A 16,176-nucleotide genomic window follows, 5' to 3' on the forward strand; every position below is an offset into this window, starting at 1 on the left:
TATAGAAGTGAAATCAAATGATTGCCTCAGACTTGACAGAACTGCTGAACTAAGAACCATGCACTGTCCTCTATTAAAGGGCATCACCTTGAGAAGATAAACCTTTGTAAATATTGCTCTAAAAGTTAGTATTGTCTGTTATTGTCTATTATATATATTTATAGAGTTACAAATAATGATCTTATAAGAATGATGTCACCTAGCCACATTTTATGTGACCCTTACAAAACCCACATATCAGTACTCTGATATCAGTACCAGAGAAGAAACATAGATTTATCTCTATCAAAGTACTAATGTATATCTAAAAAGGGATCCTTTCTTTTGAAAATAGCAAGACAGATACTAAAAAGGAAAACAAACCTCTAGTCAGACAGAAGACACTGGGTAAGAGTGAGGGGCAATACTCACAGTAATCTAGGGACATTCAGGTTATAATGAGAGCACACAATGCATTATTTGTGACTTAACTTTAGTCTGAGGTCCCTGAATAATTAATTTGCTTTGTTCATTCATTTAAATGTTCATATTCTACTGTTTATGAAATTGGAATATGTTCTACAAAATAAATTCACACTGCTTCCAGAGCTGCATAGAGACTGATTTGAAAAATGTTACTTGTTATAAATCTTATGATTGAAGTATTTTGTTTAAAAGAAAAATCTGTATTGCCATTTTAAAAAAATGTTGAGAGCAAGTATTTTATCCTAATTATAAAAGAATACAATTTGATATTTTTATATTGACATTTTATCCACTTGTTCATAAAAATCTCAAATAAAACAGGTTCTTTTATAAAATTATCACTATTTAAATATTGAATATGTAGTTTAAAATGAATCATTGCATGATATCAAATGGCAATTAGGTAAAGATTTGAGTGCAGCTATTAATACTGTAAATCATGATCACTGGTACTCTGCAATTGAAAAGGTACTATGCTTATGTAAATAGAAACTAAGGTAAAGGGTATATGTTTACACATTCAGCTTTTCCAGTTGTCCCACAAAGGATATTGAACATTCCTAGCATTCCACTTGGTGTTACTATCCTCTTATATTTTAAACCACACCTTTCTAATTCTCCTATTTTCTTCATGGCTGCGTCTCTGCATTACAAACTTGCTTCCCTAACTATTAAAAAATATTACTGTTGCTGGAAATTCATCTGTCATTTTACAAATCTTTTTCAAAGGAAGCGATAACAGGCTGTCTTAGTGAAAGAAAATAACTTTGAAACAAAAATAGTTTGCTCTTTGCTCAAACTGGGACAAACCAAGTGATATTTACCTCTGACATGATAAACAAAAGATTAGAAAGTACTAGAACTAATGGCTCTGTAAATGGGATATTCAGAAGAGAGGAATCCTAGTAGAATTGCAAGAAAATTGTATCCGTTTTCAGCTGCCAATTTTTGAGGAATATCCTGATTTATAGAACTGTATTTATAGAACTGTATATGAACTGTATTTATAGAACTGTGTATGATAGCAGCAACTCTGCCATCAGCATTTTTTTACATTACTGCTGGAATTTCTCCTGAAGAGTTACCTACCGTCTCCTGCACAGAAAAAACTGAGGCAGATTATACAGAGGTCATTTTCAATACCAGCTAGATTTTGAAAAGCAGAGTAAAAGCAAATCCAGTAAAAGAGCCCACCTTCCAAAAAGAACACCCAAGTATCCTTAAAAAGCACTCAAGTCAATGGGACCTTGGACAGAGAAGACTAACCAACACTGGCTTGGCTAAATACGTGAGCATCAGGGAGCTCAAGGAGAGAATGCGCTTTAAGCAACTGCAGATATTCAATGAGAAGGGGAAATATCTTCTGAAATTCTATCTAATTTATTTGAAGATAAACTCACAGCACCAAATTTCTGAACATTTTCTTCTCAGAAAATCTCTCTGGTGATTAGTGTCCATGAAGGGCACTTCTGTGTTAGAAACATGCATTGTTTCTGACAACTGCACTGATGCTGCACATCTTACCCATGTCTCCAAATTGAAAACTCACAATGGTGTGAACATGCCCCCTTCTATGTGATCAGCTCTAGCTGGCCCAGTGTACTTCATTTTTTCTAGTTAGTGAATTAAGAAATGTAAGTTGATCAGAGTCTGAGTTTCCGTCTTTCAGGCAATGCTAGATGATTAATAAACGCATACTCAGAAGCAAATGAAAAAATATGCAGTTGTGTAAATGTGCAGTTGTGTAATCATCCAATGCAGTTTCGTATTCATTCCAGATGGATACCAGGTCTTCTCACAGCACTTACAATATAATTAGACTTCAACACTAAAGAAAAAAATTCCCCGAATAAAACATACAAAGATTACAATCTAAATACAATGTTGTTAGTTGAGAGAAATGAATGTAGAGTATTGAATGTTCAAAATTGTGTTGAACTAGATAAGCAAATCCCATGTAGACTTTGTTAATGATTCATAATCAGCTAATAAGCTCATCTCTAGTAGAATAATGATCCATGGACCTGTTAGCTCATTTATCACTATGTTTTACAACACCGGCAAAGAAACTAATTAAATCCCAGCATCATTACACAGAATTCCTTTTAATAGAGATACAATGATGCACTAGAGGCTACAGATTACACTGCAAATTGTACCCAGAGATTCTGGACAGCAAGTTTTAATTAACATGTTAGCAAGAAGCTGCTCACTTAAATAATAACTAACTAGGAAACATCTGCACACTCAAAAACATTGGAGGAAGGAGAGAGTAAGGAAAGGAGCATGATGTGAGGTATGGAAATTGTAGACTTTTTTTATCCGCAGCAAAAAGCTGTTGCTGTTCACTGACTGCATTCATTATACAACACAAATGAGAAGGCAGAACTCTGGCTCCAGATCAGTGTCGAAGATGCTGGCAGGGGCATGCACATCAGGTCACAAAAAAAATAAAAATCTCTGCAGCACCAGTACTAGCCCAGTGAAGCTGAAGCATCTCTCAGAATATGGCAAGGACTCACAAGGCAGAGTACAAGAAGTTGTTATGTCATTTTGCTCATTGTGGGAGAGAAGACAGAAGGGTAACTGCCCAGATGCACTGTTGACTGTTGTGAAAGAAAGAGAAAAGAGTAGAAAGAACTCAAAGGACAGCACAGAATGAAGAAAGACTGAAATGACTTAATAGTCCAACACTGGTATTCAAAGGAAAGGTGACTAATAGTGGGAAAACAACAGAATGTAGTCTCTAGTTTCACCTTTTAACCTGAACACCCCAACCTAGAGCAAGAAGCACACACAAATTCTGTAGTGAATGTGAGACAAGAAACAGTGTTTGCCAGTATCTTTCAAATGCACATGTAAAGGAATATGCAACCCCCAAAATGGCGAATAGTTGCTATGACTATTGAGAAAGTAATCCAAAAGGCAAGACTCTGCCAAAATACCTCATGCTTTGTTGTACCTCTTTATTTCTGAGAGTAGTGATTATTCCATGAAACACAGGTCCATCTGAAAATGCTTAACAGGTCAGGTAAGTCAGAAAATATTTTGACACAGTTTCTAACATGAGACAATGAGTCAGTGAAAATATGGGCTCTCCACAAGAAATAATGATCAGAGAATAGGCAACTGAGATGGACTGGGTAAATTGTTTAATTCCTTTTGGAACCCTACTTTAAGATAGAATGTCTTAGCTTCAGGAGGTATCCTTCTCTTTCCAAAACACAAGTAGCTCAGAACTCTGACTGAGAGCACATGCCTAATATTTAGATGCCCAAATCAAAAGAGAGAAACAACATTCCAGTTATCTACAAATCTGGACTATTATGACAAAGAGAAACGTTTTTTTCCCAGTTGTATTTTCTTTTTGAAACATAGGTTGAAAATACCTAGAAAAATAAAAAGCTCGTCAGTGCCTCTTTTGCTTTTCACAGTTGAATTAATGTGAAACGAAGAAAAATAGGAAAAATCTGGTTTTGAGCTGTATCTGTTTTAAAGTTAGTTCTCAAAGACTTTTGCAGGAATTTATTACTCAGCAGTGTAGTATTCAAAGAAAGTGTCTACCAGAGCAACTGGTCACTCCAGTAGAATCACCAACATCTCGTTGTTGATTTCTCTGAGATTTTTATTGTCTGATGAAATGTAATTAAAGACTCTGGTTGTGCCAATTAAAGACATGAAGGAACTTCAGTTGGTGTTCCCATTATTAGGTGGTAAAATGCAGTGATGGTGTAAATATCCACTAGACCTTACAGTTCTCATTAGCCCCCAGAACCAACTCATTAGTATCCTTAGACATAACAGACAAGTAAATCTAACAATATATTCATTTTGTGCAAAATCAGGGCTTCCATCATCATGTTTCACACAGTGACAATCAGTTAAATGCACATTCTGCAAGAAATTAATGTAAGACACAGAGCATCTAAGCCAGAGTGTAGAATGATGCACAGTGAGACACTAACAGGGATGTCAGATGTTTCAGTTATGCCTTACAGTAGGTTCATGTGAACTTCAGGTTGCTATGAACTGTCACAGTTGTTTAGCCAATGTTAAATTTTATAAAACATATTGATTTAATTTAAAGTGATGTAATTTACAGTTATTTTAGAACTGAGGCTGTCAGTTTGTGGAATCTGATGGAGGCTTCTGGTTACGTAAAGAAAACCTCAGTAGATAATTAAGAGCTAGGGACACACATCCAGGGATGACACAACCCATCACAGTGTGCAAGTCATAACGTTCACACTGCTGAAGATGCCTGTGTTAGACCAAGTATCACTTTCCAATGTGAGATACTGGAGCTCCAACCACTACCAATCATATTCCAAGTACAGACATATACTTTCTCCTATGAATATCTTTACTTACCAGCTATTTTTCATTCGCCTTTCTCCCATCATCTCTGGACCTTTACTTCTGGACCTAACCCTAACCCTAACTCTTTTGACAAGAGCCTGTAATTAGTTCCTTTACTTGTACATCTGTTACCACTGGTGTCTGTATCTTTTTAACATTAAACATTCACCTTTTCCCAGCTACCTTTCAGAGTTTTCAATTGAGAGCAACAGCTTTGGCAACACTGTAAGAAAACTCTACAAAACTATTGAATTAGACAGAAACCAACAGTGCTAATAATAATGCCACTGTTGAAATCAATAGTATGGCCTTGCCCAGAATAGTGGTTTCATTTTTGTTTGCTTTACTTCAGAAACAACACAGCAGGAAGAGAAAGAATTCAAAGATAGCTCACAAAAATGGTGCCAGGCCAGCAGGAATTAACTGCAATGCATAATTAGAATCTGAGTCTGCTTAGTTCAGAAGAAAAAGGATCTCCTGCAGTTATACAAAAAAACCCCAAACCACATAGGGAGTAAACAAGAGTTCCCACTTGCTGCATCTTGGAATACAGGTACATTATAAATAAATCTGAAAAGCAATTAGTACCTTTATTGCAATCATTAAGAAAAAAAGGAGGTTGGGGAATGAATGAAATTGCACATAAAATTCAGTAGGGCATAACACAAGAGATATTGCTGTAGATAAAGAAAACATCTGCAAATAAAGGGCTGGTAGCACCAGTGATGTGATGACTCAAACATAATTTAGAGATCACAGCCATGCCAGGCAGAATGATTGTTCTAGACAATTGAGACAGATGAGAATCTGGCCTCTAAAACTGTTCTTTCTACCTGTTCAATTTAGGAAAGCGTATGGCAATTCCACATGTGCAGAAAGCATATGCTTTAGCCCTCTCTAGAAGGATCAAGAGGTGATCTCCACAGACCTGGTGCATCAGGCTGGTACCACTGATAGCACAAGCCAGACTTTGCCTCCTCGTTCCCATGACTGCAAGAAATCCACACAATGGGTATTTCTGTATATGTCTCTAAGCTCCTGCTCTGTGCTCAAATGGGAAAGCATAAATTGGATTTTTGCCATTCTTTGTACAGTGCGATATACTTTAAATGCATAACAGGTCTTATAAGACATTTTAGAAGTACCACCCACATGTTTCAGGATGGTCTTCTTTAATGTGGGTGATCACAATTTCTACACCTTGTCCACCACTAAGTCTCTTGCAACAGCAAGGGTTCTAGCAAGTCAGTTTATCACAGGATGAGAACTAAGTCCTAAATCAAAAGCAAACATACAGTCATTTTGCATCACTTTAATACAATGTACTCCAGCAGTAATACAAAAAAAGTGTTCAAGCAACACTGTGACCTTACTGCCCCCTATTCTGAAGCTTAGAAAATTACAACATTCCTTTAACCATACATTCCTTCTGGGTGGAAAAAAGAACCATCAACTTACCAAACAGCCCTTTCCCAACAAAAAGAATTTGAGTCCAGCACCCGCTTCTTTTTCCTGTCTGTAACAGAATCCTCAATCTCTAACCAGTGAATGTGACATAAATGAACAATCCCAAAACACACCCTGGCAATTGCTCAGCCCCTGCCTGCATGAGTACCAAGACCAGGAGAGCATATGTAAGAGCCAACAGGTGCATTTGATACTGCGATTGATCAGAACAACATTGGCATCATGGGGTTATTTCCTTTAAGGTACTTCAGACTCCAGTGTGACAATTCTTCAGCCCTAGTTTTCTTTTGTACTGCGCAAACTACACCAAGTGGAGTGATATCAATATTGTTGATTCTACAGCCAGTTAACTGACACAGAAGTTTTACTGACTTCCACAAATCACTGCAGCAGCAACTGATTTTATACTTACATTGAATTTTCTTATTTTTAAAATTTAAAAAAAAATTAAAAATAGTTTTTGAACAAAATGATTTTTTTTTCCACAAAATCTAAGAAACTTTTTTACATAGATAAACCACAGATAGTTCTCACATCTACTTCTTCCATCAAAAAAGTGTTTAATTTTAAGTACAACTCAATCCTAGTGCACAATCCTAATTCACAATTAATTGAATTAATGCCAAGGTGATTAGAATGCTTGTAAGAATGCAATTATTCAATGAGGAAGAACTTCCCAAATAAAGTAAAGCAGAAACAAATTACTTTTCTTATATCAAAACATATTAGGCAGACCTCACAGCCTCTTTGTTGGATTTTAAAGGGGATTCTGCAGGAACAATGAAGGTTTTGAGCAAAGGTAATTTTGAAAGGTGGAATCACAGCTTATGAAACTCTCCAGAGAATTTTCTTGATGTAAAGCTAAGAAGATTTTATTGTGATAATTTCTTAGGAACTGGCCTCATTCCAAGTTGGATTTTAAACACAGATTATAAAGCAAACACCATCCCCCACAAGTATTGAGAAAGAAGAAAATAACAGAATGGGGGCTGCAGAAATGGTCTCTATTGTGGGACAAAAACCTGTCAATCAAGCAGGTTGACAGGCATCAGAGATTGACAGACAGGCCCTCTCTCCTGACTTCAGTTATCTGGGGGAATGGGAAAAGTGTCTGCAAGAACATGTTAAATTGCCAAAGTCATTACCAGTCACCAATTACCAAAGAAAAGATAACAAGGTGTATTTTAGAAAAATCGATGCAACAACATGCATTTCAATAAAGTGAGTTTTTCAGAACTTTAGAAAACAAAATGAACTATTTAGGGAATACATGATGGTTTTTTCATAGAATAGCAAGCACTTTACTATGCCAGCAGGCTTTGGAGATTCATCACTATTCTCCCTATATTTTGTACTGGGGCCAGAGGTCAACCAACAAATATTTCCTTTTGTCTCTTCTTAGGCTTAACCTACAGAAAAGAAGTAATCTCTGTATCCCAATGATTAATTCTAGGTTCGGTGCTTGGAAAAGCTATAATCCAAAACCCATTTTGGTTCTCAAGTGCATTTATTTTAGTTGCAAGAGTAAATTCTATTATGTGTTAATAAATTACTAAAAAAAGACCAAAGCACCTTGATGTTTACTGCCAGATTTGACTTTTTCATTCACCCAGGCTGAAAAAGCCTCTTAGGAGTTGTGTTGGACCCACTGCATTGCCTTCAGACAGGTTGCCTAAGCTTGGAATACCACATTTCTCTCATATCACTCTATTTAAAAATTTTCTGCAGTCATGACCTGAATCAAGTAAAATGAAATTTATTCTGACACAAAAAATTAAGAAGCCTGCAACTAGGGTTGTGAGAAAATAAAGTCTTTGCTGTGATGGAAGGAGGCAGCTCCCTTGTTTTTGTCACCTTCCTTCCACCAGCACAACCAAGCAAAAAGCAGGACAACCCTTTCAACAAAAATAAAAGTGTTCACTTACTGTGAATTTAAATATACTTGCCTTCAGATTTTCCAAGCTTTCATAACAGTAATTAAATATCACTGCAAATACGTTGAGCGCATAAAGTGAATTAATTTTTTTTTAGATTGCTGCCCACTTATTTTTTGCTGAATTATTCCAAGTGTTTTCCATCTTTTAATTTAGCTGGCATTAGGTGGCTCACTTTCAGGAGCTGCTTCAATTTCAGTGGAAACAAAAGGAGGTTTTTTATTACTGCTGTTCCAGCTGTGATCTGCAAGAACATGATTATAGTCTACATTGGATTCCCAGACAGCACTGAATTCAAATGTGTCCTCTTAGGCATCATCTCTCTCTCCCACTGTGTCCAACAACCACAACATACCCCAGATCACCTTCTGCACTCTCCATTATTGCCCACGGAGGATAGGATGGAAACTGCTGCTCCGGGATTTATTTGCATACCTCTTGGATACATCCTCAGGGTTGTGGTTACTTCTATTAATTTTTCTTACTTATGTAACTTTTGTGGGCTTTTTTAAAAAAGAAAAATGACTCTGCAATCCAGTTTGATGATCCCACACGCATCTTATACCCTTAAATTCCTGCAGCTCTCTCAAGTGGGCCTTTCAGATACCATACAGTAGGGAACTTAACACTTCACCTGAAGAGCCACTTGTATCCACGTGTGTCACATATCAGACCATATCTCTGTGCTTTCACTGAATCACGGAATTGTAAATTGAGTTAGTTTGGAATGGAAGGGACCTCTGGAGGTCATCTAGACCCAACCTCAGCTCAAAGCAGGTCTAATCAGATCAGCTTGCTCAGGGATCTGTCTAGTCAAGTCTTGTGAACACCTCCAAGGATGAAAATTCACCCACAGGGTTAGGAAAAAAAAAAAAAGAAGATTTTTTACTGTATCTAGGTGGAATGCCCCATGTTCCAACTTGTCTCCATTGTCTCTTATGCTATTGCTGTGCACCCCTAGTAAGAGTCTGTCTCTGCCTTCTCTTAGCTCTGGATTCACTAATATTAGGACAAAAATATTCAGAATAGTTACTTTTAGAGTGAAGAAGGGAAAAAATCCAAGAAGACTGAAAATATCTTGTGAAGACCTCTCAGAATATACAACTCAAGATCTCAACATTATTTAACTAGCTAAATTAATTAGCTGGATCACAGATGAGGGACCACAAATGCTCTCATATTTCTAACAGTAACTTTGTGCAGATGTGCCTTCAGAAGAACATGAGCATTAGTTCATGTCTCTATAGAAAAATGTCTCTATAGAGAGTACCTAAATCCTGCTGAAGGTCTATTTTGTTGGCTGAACCTTGTACAGGTCATCTCTAGCAGAAAGATGTTTTAAGAATTTTACGATCTTGAGTTGACCAGCCATGTGCTTCTCAAATCTGTGGCAAAGGAAAATACTCCTTATCTGGATTAATGATTTAGATGTTAAGAAACAAACTCTCTATATAAATTATTTATATAAATTTTTTTGTTTAAATTGATTACCTTCTACTGGCAGGACTCTTCCCATGGTTCAGGCTTACATTTCAAAGCTACCTGATGTCTCCAGAATCGGGATCTGATCTCTCTGTAGGATGTTTCAGTGAATATTTATTAACAAGACTGGAGAAAGAAGCCTCTATATTAATCATCTTCTGTCAAAAAAGAGAAGGCCAGCAAGCAACCTGTGGAGTAGATCAATAGATTTGAATTTCTTTATTCATTCAGGAATGTTTAAGTCAACTTTCCCCAGTAGTAACTAATAAGAAACTTGTCCACTTTTCTCAATGGCAGCAGAGTTTTTGAGTTCTACATGATGTTCTTTAATGCAAAAATCACAAAAAGAGAGTCCATAAGGCAGGGAGTCTAGACCAAAGTACCATGTGTCTATTGCTCATGTCCTCAGACAGCTAACTTTGGCTAAAATGAATAATATTTCACAATTGTTATCAATTTACAACTAATTCTAGAAAGTGTAATTAAAACAAAAATTATTTTCCGCTTTTTTTTTCTGTTGCTCTATTGCAATAAAGGCCCAGTCTGGACCATGGCAAATACTGTGTGCTCTGCAAACCCAGATGGGAAATGCAGAAGGAAGATAAATGAAGAAAACCCAAACAAACAAAACCCTTAAAAACCTGAACTAACATAGAAGATAGCCAACAGATTCACTCTGCAAGATAAGTCTTGCAGGGCAAAGGAAGTTAATGTTGGAATTTCAGATTTAATCCATTCCTAAGCAAGAAGAGTAATCACTTTGGCCTTAACCTCAGCTTTGAAAGCACTGTTCTGCATACATGCTGTTTCAACATTTCTGGGTTGCAATTCAGCATCAAATAATCAATATTCAAGCCTGTTCCCCTTGCAGCCTCCCTGACACACCAGACTGAATGCCACCTTCTACAAGAGCGCTGACACTATTTGAAATTGAAGAACAAATTTTGCATATCTTCAGGTCTCAAAGAACATTTTTGTGCAATACAGATGCTATGTTGAGAATTGGTATATGCATATCTGGTTTCATCCTTTCAATAGGTGTTTCTTCCTTCCTGTGTTTCCCAAACAGGAACAAGGATGCAGTGCAGTAAATGCTACACATACACAAAAATTCACACAGTGATAAAATTGACCGTGTAAAGAAACATTTGTATGGTTAAAGTAATAGTCTCTGTATTATTGTCTTAGCAGACTTTTGGAGCAGATTTTCTCAACTTCTGATGCAGCAGAGCTGCCCTGATCAGAAATTCAACATTTTCTGCTATTTTAAAACTGCTATTTTATATTATATTATATTTTTATATTTCTGCTATTTCAATACCATGATAGGTATACTGGTTTTTTACAGCTGGTTATACTGGAGTCAATCTGCAAATATAATTCCATGAAAAAGTACTTGATCTTCATTCAGATAAGCTCTCAGCTACCTAGAACACTGCTGCAAATGCCCAAACTTCTGCATAACAGAAATTTATGCATAACAGAAATATACCTGAAAATATATTTAGACAGGTGTAAAACAGACAGAATTTATAATCTCTTTTTCAGTAAAAACTTCTCAAACATACACAGAAAATTAACCATGAGAGTGTAAGATTTGTTCTATTTTACTGCAAATTCTACTTTAAAATTTTCAGGTCTTTTTATGTCTTCATTTTGTGACATTAGTGCATTTCCCAGATAAAAAAGATTATGAAGTAATTAAAGATGGCGAAAATCAAGGTTTACAGGCAGAATTTAGAGAGAGAGGTATAGTGGCAGTTACATTTTTTGTGTTCATTGAACACATAAAGAGCTTAGAAAAAAAAATCAACAAAACCAGGCTATGCTGTGGCTTCCTCCAGAGGTGCACCCAGGCTGCATTTTTTTCCTGCCCACTTGGTTTTTTTCTGGTAGCACTGAAGGTACCTGTGACAGTTCCATGAAGTGCATGACAAAGTTAAACAGATTCTTTTAGAGTGAACCAAAAACTGGAGGACCCAGGTGTCTTTTGCGTAGGTGCACATCTGCAGCTAACTCTGCACTAGAAGGTCCCCTCCCAGTCTGGTTTGACTCTGGCTCCCACTCAGCCAACTGAAGGCTCCCAGTAGTCTTTATAAACACTACAGGTCTCTGGACTAGCTGTTGCCACCCATCCTGGGACAACACTCAGCCTTCTTGCGGAGGACAAACACAGCTCACCGTGGTCAAGTCAGAATGTGTTAGCAATTACCAGTCTTTCTTGTCACAACTAAACTTTGACAACATCAGTGACTATTACGGGGGTGTCTGCAGAATATTCAATTTTGTATTCACCATTTTCTAAATTCACAAGAATTCCCACATGTTGTTACAGTTCAGTAGAGAACTACTATAAGTCTTTGCACAACAGCACTTAACACAAGGTGTCTGACTACTCCACCCTTGCTCAATCTGCAGGAGCTCCTGTGTATGTGATGCTGCCCCATGCCTCCCCTCAGCAGCATGGAAATAGTTAAGGTCACAACAGAGTGCTGCTATGTAAAGGAGAAATTTCCCTGTCCTTGCCTAAGTGAATGTCTGGGATTAAACTGACAGCCCACCTTAGTGATGGTGGAATAATTGGTTGTTCAGCTCTGTCCTTGTCAAGCTCTGACAGTTCTGCAGATGTCCTGCTCGGCTCTCCAAAGGTTAGCCTCAGCTGAAGCTGGTGTTCATTAATCATTCCTTCCTGACAGGACTCAGAGCAGCCCACATCTGCCACTCTGTTCCCCTCAATCCCTGACGCACCCAGCTTGTGTGTAATCACTGCTGGTTTTCTTAAGAGGATACCTGATAAGGGAATATGCATTTAACTATGAAACTCATGGTGTTGTCTTCTTTCTTGGTAATTCTTTCAGTGAAAGGCCAGTAATATGAATTTGGTGTCTTTGTCCAAGACACTCTTGTAGAAAAAGAGTGAACTGTGGACTGGATGTACAATAAGTACACAAGTATCACATTCTTCTTACAGTGTCTGTAATGCCTTCATATTACAGTAATTTTCAATCTAGTGGCATACTCACACTGAAGATGGAATGACATAGTATTGCAATAACCTTGCATAGGTACATGGTAGCTGCCAACAGCACCTGACTTAGAGGGAGTGGGGAAAAACTCACCATGAACTATCCCACTGAGCAGCTGGGAAAAGAAAAGCCTCAATGCTGCCTTCTGATCTGGTCAATTTTTCCAACCATTGGATCTCTCTGGACTATAATAGTTGCTTCAGAGCCTGTTTGTGGACACAGTGAGTGAAAAATCCTGTCAGCAGCTCTGCTTTAACCCAGGTGAACTGGGTAATCTTCAGAAGTTCACACAGGACTAATTTCATTGGAGTATTCTGACTGCTTTTACCAGAACCCGTAAGAGTCACCCATGATTAGTATGCAGTTTAGAAAAATCAGAGAACTACTCAGATAATTCCCAGCAATTTCAAGTATACTGCAAGATTTCAACTGTACATCCTACAGTTAGACAAAAACACAAATATATTACTTATGACTCTTGAGTAAATTGAAATAACCATCAGCACACAGACAGCCAGTGTATTATAGTTGCCAAGACTGTAAGAAATGAAATAATTACCCACTTCACAAACTTATTATGAGATTGGTCACTGACTTTTCTTGGGGTGCTGGTGTTCATATGTGAACATTGTAGGAATCATTTCAAATAATTGATTAACTGTCTAGTCCACAAAGTTTAAAAAGGAACAAACAAGGACATTAAGTGATTAACATTCTTCCATTTAATTTGCAAATCCTATCTTCACAGCTAAAAAGCCAAATGCCTCAGGCTCCAAACCAGACACACAGATCCCAACAAGCTTGACAGTAGAAAGAAGGTGTTACAGAGGCAGATAACTGACATGCTGGATTAAAGCAATCAACACATTGACCATTAATCACGACTGAAAGCTTTACAGTGCACTTAAAGAATGGCAGTGGGCCTGTTCCAGAAGGGAGCAGCAGTGATGCTGAATTTCAAACTGCTGAGCCAACCCACTACTGTGATTTGGTTAACATAAGCTGTTATAGCTGCAGATCTTCAGTTAACTCTGGTATATTTTGGATGTAGACAAAAAGAGAAAAATCTAAGTAATGGATCACCTTTCAAGTTCCACAACGCTGACTTTACTAGGGAAGCCTAAGTAATCAAACCCAGCCTAAATTATGTACTCATAAACAGAGTCCTCATCATGTATAGCTGCTCTCCCACTGCTCAGCTGACAATGATACTTTGTGGTGCTGATCCCAGAGTAATGGGATATTTTTTAATTTTTTAATTGCAATTCAATTATTGATATGGGGACTATAAGTTGAGAAGATTTGGAATTTTTACCAATATGCATTGCTAAAAACTGCAAATCTGCTTCTTGTGTTGAATGGCAGAATTTTTTCTTCCCAGACAAGTCTTCTGTTTTGCAAATTTTATGGAAGACAGTATGGTTTTTATAGGTTCTAATATGAGAACTGATTACTGAATTTCTATGAAAATAAACCTGACATTCAAAGGGGGATTAGACATAATCCAAATTACAGTTTTTTGGATGGCTATCTAACATCTTGTCTGTGCAAAAATGTCATACGTTAAATGGCTTGGAAACCATGACAACACCACCTCTCTAGAGCTCACACAAGCTCAATCAAGCCATAATCAAGGATTTCCTTATATGATTGTCTATTATCTCCTTCTCAGTCAGAGATGCACATTATAGGAGTGAAAAGATCAGAGTGGAATTGCCAGCATTAATTACATGCTAGACTAGATCTGTCTTCCTGAAGGAGCTGTCAAAAAGAATTTGGAATACCTGTAGCACATTCAGAATAGTCCTGTATTGATTCTGCACAGGGTGTAAACCAAAATAAAAAGGATTAGTACAAGTCAGTGTTACTGAAAATATATTAAATTCTTCATATTTGATAAAAGAGAAAGTCTACTCAGCTCCATGAACACAGATGCATTCCATAATGCCTACTATGTCCTTCCAGTGCTGAGAAGGTACCTAAAATTATAGCACAAGTGAAATGTGCTTACCATGAAGAAAAAGGTTTCCAATTAATTAATTCCTGTGTATATTTATTAGAATAAAGGCTTGTTAATAGAAGCACAGTCATTTTAAGCCTGTGCTGAAGAGATGTCAATTTTTTTTCTTTGTAAGGCTGTTTGAGAAGGCACAACCTCACTGTGATAAAAAATTAATTACAACACTTTCTCACCTCAAATACTTTATCTATTAAATGAAGTAAAAATATAGTGTGAATAAAACTAAAAGAAATAATATACACTTTGTTTTTACTGGGAACATTCTGTTTTACATATGATATCTCATAAACCTTGCTGAAGGTATCAGAAACGTGGGAGTTTTATTTTTAACTTCACAAAATATCATGCGTTTTATAAGAAGAATTTATTTATAAAAATCAAATAATTCAGTGACTATGCTGAGTAATGCACTCTGTCTATATTAAAAACCTTAAATCTCTAGAAAATTCCAAGAAGCACTCTAACTTGTCTTTCTTCCACATATGAAAATCCTAACTCTTAAAATCTGGGCTTTGGAAGGTGTATCCTGCCACTCCAGAAATACTGTTAGCATTCAAGACAAAAGTCCTTCTACTCTGCAACAAGGTAGACACACAGAGAGCAATCCTGGGCTCTCACATTTGAGTAGAAATGCTTCCAATCTTTTTCTGTTCATATGAACAGCAGTCTTGCAGTTAATCTTCATAAAAATAAGAAATTACATCAGTTCCTTCCCCATCCTATGCAACCACTGATTAAATTACTCACATTTATGATCCTGCTTCCAGAGGCTTTCCCAGTTTTGCCTCTTCTTTTCAGTCCTCGCATCTCATCTACCTCATCTACCACAACCCTCCTCATCTACCTATTCAAAACAAGCAAAAAAGGTAAAAGTCTGTCCACTTCCAGAATTTCCTCTCTGTGGATAAACTGATGAGATTAGGCATTTGAGGAGGAACAGAAGCTAATCGTTACCTCACGTTCCTCTGTCATTGAAATCTCCTGAGAATGACCAGGGGAATAAGGAGACTCCTGCCCTCAAACCCCACAGAGAGCCATGTGCTTTCTTGCTTCTCCAGTGGAGCTTCTTGCTTCTATCACATATCACATATTCTATCACATAATCACATATTCTACACGCTGCAAACTGTACTTGCAAGTGGAGCATGTGTTGGCCACCGAGCTCTGACCATGCTGTCAAAAATTTCAATTCACATCACGATTTCATGCTGATGATGCCATAGAATACATTACTTTCCTGCAGAATATCAACTGGATAACAACTTTTGCCCAAAAGTAAAAGTTTTTGGTTAGCAAAACTAGAAGCATAGGTGTTCTCACGGCATTGGCAGCAGACTGCATATGAGCTGCGAGATTACTGCTGCTGCACGTTTTCCCTTAACATAAAAAATTGTGGGTTTGGTTTTAACTATTCATCAAATGA

This window comes from Manacus vitellinus, unplaced genomic scaffold (assembly GCF_001715985.3).
Source record: "Manacus vitellinus isolate BGI_N305 unplaced genomic scaffold, ASM171598v3 scaffold_52_pilon, whole genome shotgun sequence".
Lineage (NCBI taxonomy): Eukaryota > Metazoa > Chordata > Aves > Passeriformes > Pipridae > Manacus > Manacus vitellinus.